This window comes from Pleurodeles waltl, chromosome 10, assembly GCF_031143425.1.
Source record: "Pleurodeles waltl isolate 20211129_DDA chromosome 10, aPleWal1.hap1.20221129, whole genome shotgun sequence".
NCBI lineage: Eukaryota > Metazoa > Chordata > Amphibia > Caudata > Salamandridae > Pleurodeles > Pleurodeles waltl.
In genome coordinates this window covers 155,809,632-155,817,338 of record NC_090449.1, presented here as the reverse complement: position 1 = coordinate 155,817,338, position 7,707 = coordinate 155,809,632, and positions in this window count along the sequence as shown.

Sequence of the window (7,707 nt, the reverse complement as noted above, 5' to 3'; positions counted from 1 at the left end):
CTGGTGGTCGCTGTCAGGTCAAGAGCAGATGTCAGTGGTGTGCCGCATAGGAGGTCGTTGCAGGTGACAGAGTCTTGGTGAGAACGGGCCTGTTTTACGTTGCAAAGAGCCCAAACTTCAGCATTTTTACTTTACTTCAGGAAGAGTGCCCTCAGTTTTTAGCCAAGGGTCCCATACCTGGGGAGGCACCTCTTGGGGACCAGGGATTCACCCAAGCTGAGCCTAGCATGGCTCATTCAGGCACACTTGCAGCACAAGGCAGGTCCAGTTTCAGCAGGTCAGCTGGGCAGTTGCAGGGAACCTCTAAGGCTTCCTCTGTCACTGCAGCTCACACAGGAGGTCAACCATCTGACCTCCCAGTCATCCTACTAGGATGGCCCATCCTGTCTACACCTAAGTCCCCATTGTAATACTGTTTGGAAGAATATAAAAACACCCAAATGTAGAGTCATAAACAGTCATGTGACTCAGGACACAAATGGTTCAGACAAGAAAATGCCAACTTTCTAAAAGTAGCATTTTCAGAAGTGAGACGTAAAATCCGAGATTGTCATTAAAGATGATTTGAAATTACAATTGATGTTCGTATAAACATCATCGATCTGCTCTATCCAAAGTTAGCACTGATTAAACGTAATAAGGTATCCTATGTTAGTCAATAGGAAAGATGTGAAAGCCAATTTTAGGAGATTTTCACTCCCAGGACATGTAAAATGTAGGTAAATGCATGTGCCCTACTTTTTAAATAGAATGCACCCTGCCTTTGAGTCCTACCTTTGAGTTGATGTGTGACTGGAAAAAGATTTATTTTGCCAGGTCAAAAAGGCAGTTTAAAACTGCACTGCGGGCTGCAGTTCCAGGCCGGTGCATGTTTTAAAAGGCTACTTTAGTGTTGGGGGGGGGCACAATGAGTGCTGCAGCCCACTAGGAACATTTCATTTATAGGCCTGGGGTACATGTAGTACCATTTACTAGGCAATTATATGTAAATAAAATGTACCAATCAGGTAGATGCCAATTGTACCATGCTTTGGAGAGATAGCACACACACTATCACTGGTTAGCAAGGAAAAGGTGCACAGAATCCTAATGCCAACACAGATAGGTGCAGCAGCAAAATATAATTATCTGAGGGTGAACCAGCAAAAAGAGGCAGGTCAAACAAGTCTGTTATTCATTAACGAAAGAGGGGTTGGAGTTCCACTTTGTCCCTGAACTCCTTTTATGGGACTAATTGTCACCAGGAAACACTTCCTACACAGTATTGCTTAGTGAGTGATGTATGGCTTGCTGCCCAACTGGATTTCTATTTTGTTTTGGTGCTTTCACTAAGTCCTTGGTGCCAAGCGGTTAGAAATCTGACGCATGCGATTCGTGGGGGATCCTAGAGAACATATCACTAGAGTTTAGGGATGCATGCCAAAAAATGTATCCCTCTGAACGTGCTTTTATGTTTGTTCTTAGTGGTACCATTGTTACTGTTGTGATTTTTTGCTATGTACAAAGCAAATTATGAACAAAGGTTACAAGATATTGCTATCCCCAAAGGCCTTATCGGTTTATTGCTTCAGTTGAAGGCTTTTGTTTCACAAAGCATATTGGAGGTTAAGGAGTAAGTGCTAAACCCGTGTTTGAAAAATACTCCATAACAAAGATTTCATCTAATGATTTGTGTTAGGGATTACATTATTCTTCTCTGCACAATGTAGGGTCAGCTACATCTAGCACAGTTTTAGATACAGTGAAGGCTTATTTTATGAGATTAGTCTCCCGGTTTGGACTGAGAAACAATACAGTTAAAAAAACGTGGCTGCAAAGGGTGATAAAGTTGATATTTAAGCTAGAAAGGGAACAGAGAGATTGAATTCTGCAGGTGAAATGAAGGCGCACAGAAGACAAATATCTTTATATCTCCGAGATTTTTCCTCATAGAAAGAGGAAAATGTCCCAGGACATTGTTTCTCTGCAAGAAGGTGCACCTTCCAGCACAAAACCAATCCTGTCTGCAACAAAGACACCCTTGCACCATGGTGAGCAGGCGACAGCGTTGGCACACGGCAGCACCTTGTACACCAGCTCATGGAAAAGACAGGAATGCGCCAAAGACTGTTAAAAACAGCACATCCCTGCCCTTTCATGCAGCGCAGCACAGTGAGGTAGCTGCTGCGCTGTGTGAAAGTTTGATAAATCAGCCCCTATGAATCTTCTGTCTTTTGATGGTGAATTTTCTATTCAGACAAGAATAATGGATGCTAGCAGAAATATTAGAAAATAATACTAGAACTCATATGCCAATGGAAACTCCCTGAGCTAAGATGAACTGATATCAGAGGGATTTACTGCAGTGGTGGGAGGTTCGCATTGTTGCCACTTATGTTGATGAAAATATTGCTCGGCTCAGGCTAAATCCTCATTAATCTTGCATAGTGAGGTGATGTGGTTGAGAAACAACGTAAATATTTGTGAGTTAACATGATTTTCTTATAGGCAAAGCATGACTACTTTTTCTTGTGTAATTGTTTTGGAATTCATTTGGAAAGCAACAGAAATAATTGTGAGCCAATGTGATCTTCCTATGAAACAACTATGATTACCTATTTGAACGTAACAGCATATGAATGCATTATGTTGAGGGGGCAGCGTTTTTGGTGTCACCTTGATGTGGCAAATTTTTATTGGCTCACACAATTTGCATATAATGTAGAGGGATACTCCCTTTAGTAGGAACAGTATGAATATTGATGAGCCGAGGTGATCTTCATAAGAGAATGGATTGTTTTTTTATTTGCTCACAACTCCGTAGGAATGCATTGGCTGGTAGGTGGGACAGTGGGCCCATGTTTTGGTGGAACCTGTGCTCTGCTCAGACTAAATCCTCATGAACGTTGTAGGGGGATGTGGTGTATTTGAAAACCAGTGTAAATATTTGTGAAATAACAGACATAACTGCATAGGCTACATTCAGGTGAGGCTATCATTTTGGTTCCACCTGTTGTGAAAAATTTTACTTGGCTCAGAGAACGTGCATATAGGTAGTGTAGAGGAATTTACCCTTTATCAATGTTGCTGAGCCCAGTTGATCTTCTTGAGATAAAGGATGTGTACTTGTTCATCTATAATAGCGATTCCCAATCTGTGGTCTGCAGCCCGCCAGGGGTCCGTGACACATTCCCAGGGGGTCCGCAGGCCTGGGCAGACAGAAAGGGATTTCTACAGCTGGGACCTCTCCATAGAAACACATGCATGCTTTAATATTTATTACTTCCTTTAAGCAGCAGTTTTAAAAGTACTGCAAAGTTCCTTGTACATCCAGCAGCTTTCGACAAAAATAAAAGTGTCAAGATAACTCTGGTGATTAATGTGTCTGCTGGAGAGAGAGAGATGTGAGATATGTCGAGTGGCATGAGTCTTGACCCATCTAAGATAGCACATTGGTTAATACACCTGCTGCAAAGAACATGTATCATAGAAAGAACAATATTTTATGTGCATAGCACAGTGAGATTCTGCTTTTGTCACAGAGATTGTTTTGTTACAGTGCAGTTCATACCTTAGTCATAATCTAGCTCAGTGATCTATGGACTGCCATCAAAGAGCTGCTTGCAAACTGCATGGCACTAATTAGAAAGTTATGATTTTTCCCTTAGTGTTTTATTTTCCTTACGTTGCTAAAAAAAAGGTGTGCTTACGTTAAAATACATTCTTATTATTAAGTCAACGGTAGCCACTGTGTTATGTTCTGAATCCAGAGTTTGTGCTTCTCCAGACCAAGCACTCTTAGAAAATGCCTACGTGAGGATGACATGTGGATCCTAAACATTGTAGCCCTCTGTAAAGTGCTCTGACACCCTACACTTGTATGAGAGGTGCTATAAAACTAATTAATTGCATGTGACAGAGAGGCTATAGAGAGATGAGGCCCTTATGGTTTCACTTACTTTCCCAACTACATATCTTTCTCAGATCTTATGTACCTATAAAATAACAACAGAATCGCTTGGGAAATGTAGAATCTTACCTGAGGATTCATCTTTCCTAAATAAAACCAAACATTGAAAAGTTAGTCGCCAAGATGTAATGCCAACCTTCCCATTAAAATGTTTTCGATTTTTGCATATTTGTTCAATACAAAATAATTATATCTTTAGTAATTCAAGTATTTGTTTGGTGTGTACATGTTTTGGTATTTTTTAAAATTAATGTTTTTGAGTTTGAAATTTAAATCATACAAATTGCTTGGGGTCCCCGGCTTCCAGTAGTGATTCAGTCGGTGTCCTCAGAAGTCAAATGTTGGGAACCACTGGTCTATAACATTGTGGGAGCTCTTTTCCTTTGGTTTGCTTTAAATACTTTAGAAATTGAGCTTATGCTAAAATAAAATATGTTTACACTGTTCTCTATCTTGAATTGATGTCATAATACACCACTTGACTACTACTATTGTTGTTTCCCTGTCCTAAATAAAGGATTGCAAGCTTTACACTAATAAACTGAGAGCGTTCCCTGAGACTTCTCCCCACACTGTACATAGCCAGGGATATCCCAACTGTCTCAGCCTATTGTTGTACAATATATCGACTAGTATGCTTTTTTTTGTATATTTATTTTATTGACATTTGGGTTGCACTTAGCACAACATCAAAGGAGCATGTAGTAATGACACAGACATAGGGGGTTATTCCAACTTTGGAGGAGGTGTTAATCCGTCCCAAAAGTGACGGAAAAGTGACGGATATACCACCAGCCGTATTACGAGTTCCATAGGATATAATGGACTCGTAATACGGCTGGTGGTAAATCCGTCACTTTTCCGTCACTTTTGGGACGGATTAACACCTCCTCCAAAGTTGGAATAACCCCCATAGTTATTATTTGTGTCAAGGTAAAACAGTTTGACATTCATCGCCAACCACGTGGAAAATATACTGAATATACCAACTTTAAACGTCCTCCCAGTGCTCAGCTTATTATATTTGGCAGTACCAGTAGGATGTACATAGCTCTCAGTGTCGGCACTTAGGTGTCAGAGCATGTTGTGTAGTGGATCAGTGTCTCTGTATCTTTATTGCAGTGAGGTCAGCCCCGCTTCTATTTCATGTGCCTACCAGTTTATGGCTCTATAGGGCTCCCCGCCCGGTTCACCAGGAGTCTGCGGGGGTAGTATGCACGTCATCCGCTAGCTCTTGAATCATGGCTGCCCATGTCAATAATTCAACTGCTAGTTTATCGTCACGTCTGACCTTTTTCATATGGTTCTCTTTCGCACCGGCCCATTCCGTCATGTCCTGGAGCCAGTCATTCACCAGTGGTGGTGTCCGGCTGAGCCATCTAATGGCTAGCTGTCTTTTGGCCAAGGTCAAGCCTAGCAGTGTTCATTATCTGCTTAGCTTCCTATTATTTTGGTCCAGTATCAGTCCCAGAAGGCAGCACTTCATTTCCTGCACTTGAGGTCTCCCAGTCGCCCTGTGCAGTGGGCCAAGATAGTGTCCAAGTAGACTCTTCTGGGTGGACAGGTCCATATCCTATGGATGAAGTCTGCCTGCGTGCACCTGGGGTACGGGCATTCTGCCCTTTTTGTGGGGTACATCCTTAGTAGTCGCTGCGGTGTGAGGTAAGTGAGATAAACTACATTGTAGTGTGTGAGCTTTAGCACATTTGTCGGACGCTCCGCACCCCTCAATGTATTCTAGTCTACTATGCAGTTGTAATGGGGTGGTCACTCAGTTGCTGCCAAGGGTCTTCCACCTTAAGAGGGGTTCTGGGTTTGTCCGCCTGTAAAGCACAACATATGTTAGGGATAAGTTTCCTACCTCCCAACAGTGATAGTAGCGGGACCATAGTTTGAGCGGGTGGCTGGGGCATCTGGGAAGTCAGGCCAGATCTCCTGTGTCATGGCCGCAATTTTAGTGGATTGGAGAAAGTGGTCACTGCCCACCCCAAAAGAGTCAATTGCCTCGAAAAGGGTAATAAACTAGCCAGACAGATATAGAACCCCTAAGGTTCTCCACCCACTCGTTTGCTATTTAGCCACCGATATAGTGTCCGCTATCTGCGCAAAAGGCCTGTTATGCCATATTTCAAGGTCTGGAGCAAAAGGTGTTATGTGCAGCACCCCACATACTGCTTGGTCCCAAATTCTGCACACGAGGGTCACCTTGTGTGGTAAATTTGTGGTCGCCCTTGTACCATGTAGTAAGAGGGAGCTAAGGTCACAAGCACCAAGAGTGCCATCCAGGAGAGATCGCTCCCAGTTGGCCTCAGTATCAAACCAGTGTACCGCATGTTGCAGGTGAGATACGCAGTAGTATAATTCCAGGTCCGGTACCTTCATCCCCATTTTATCCCACCATCTTCAGAGTGGCAAGTCCAATTCTACAGCGTTTCCCTGCCCACAGCAGTTCCACAAGGTGCCTACCTAGGTCCCGGAACACCCGTTGCGGGGTCTCATGCATATAACCTATTAATACATACAGGCATCGAGGTAAGATAACCATTTTAGCTCATGTAATCTTCCCCGTCAGGGAGAGATTAAGGGAATTCCAGAACGCTATGAGCGGCTTTAGATTGGCAATTACCCATCCCATGTTCTGAGATTGGCTCTGCTGCCTGTCGTGGGTGATGTGCATACCCAAATACCGAACGCTATCACTCCTCGGGGGAATACCTGAAGTGGGGAGTCGGGAAGCCCACGCAGTTGGCCCATCAGGAACAATGCAGACTTTGTGTGATTAACATGTAGGCCAGAGATATTGCCTAACTCAGCCATCACGTTCAGCAGGATCAGCAACGAGATGTCCAGCTATGCCATAGCATCATCCACATAGAGTGGCACAATATGTGTTGTATGGCCCAGGCGTATCCCCCATCTGTGCAGTACCTGAAGCAGTCTGCATGCCACAGGCTCAAATGCAAGGGCAAATAGTAAAGGGGATAGGGGGTATCCCTGTCTTGTGCCCCTCTGTAGTCGGACCTCCTCCAAGACCATGCCCTCAGTTCGCATCCTTGCCAGCGGCTGGGTATACAGTAGGTGCACCCAAGCAATATTTTGGGGTCCCAGTCCTACCCTGTTGAGTACCTGCCAGATGTACTCACAGCTAATGGTGTCAAATGCTTTTTCTGTATCTAAAAAAGCAAGAGCATACAAACTATTTTCCAGACAGGGTGCATGCAACACATACAACAACCGCGGCAAGTTGCAAAGGGTGTTTCTTCTGGGTACAAATACTAACTGGTCTGGGTGGACCAGTCTGTGAAAATGATGAACTAAATGCTTCGCTAGTATGTGCCCTAAAATCTTTATTGACTAGTGCGCTTGAATAAACTGTGAGAACAACAAATCCAATGTAATACTACTATGAGAGAATCCTCAGATGTATTCCCTAGTAATATGTTTCCTCTTACTTGATTTTCATTGATGTGAACTCTGGAAACTATGCACTTGTGTAGAAATGTAAGAAAACCATTATCTAAAGTCAGAAACAGAACTTATTTTTCTCTGTATCCAGGAACCCCTATGTCGTACCTTCAGAAGGCTTTACTGAGTTCTTTGTAATTATGATTTGTAATCCTTGCATATTCCCTGTGTTTTACAGATTAATTTCTTATATAAACGTTCAAGACTTACACCGGCGTCTGTCAGTCTTCTTAAAAATGTTTCAGTCCTGAATAGTGAACTTTTTTTAAACATGTTAGAGACGGGTCCAATCG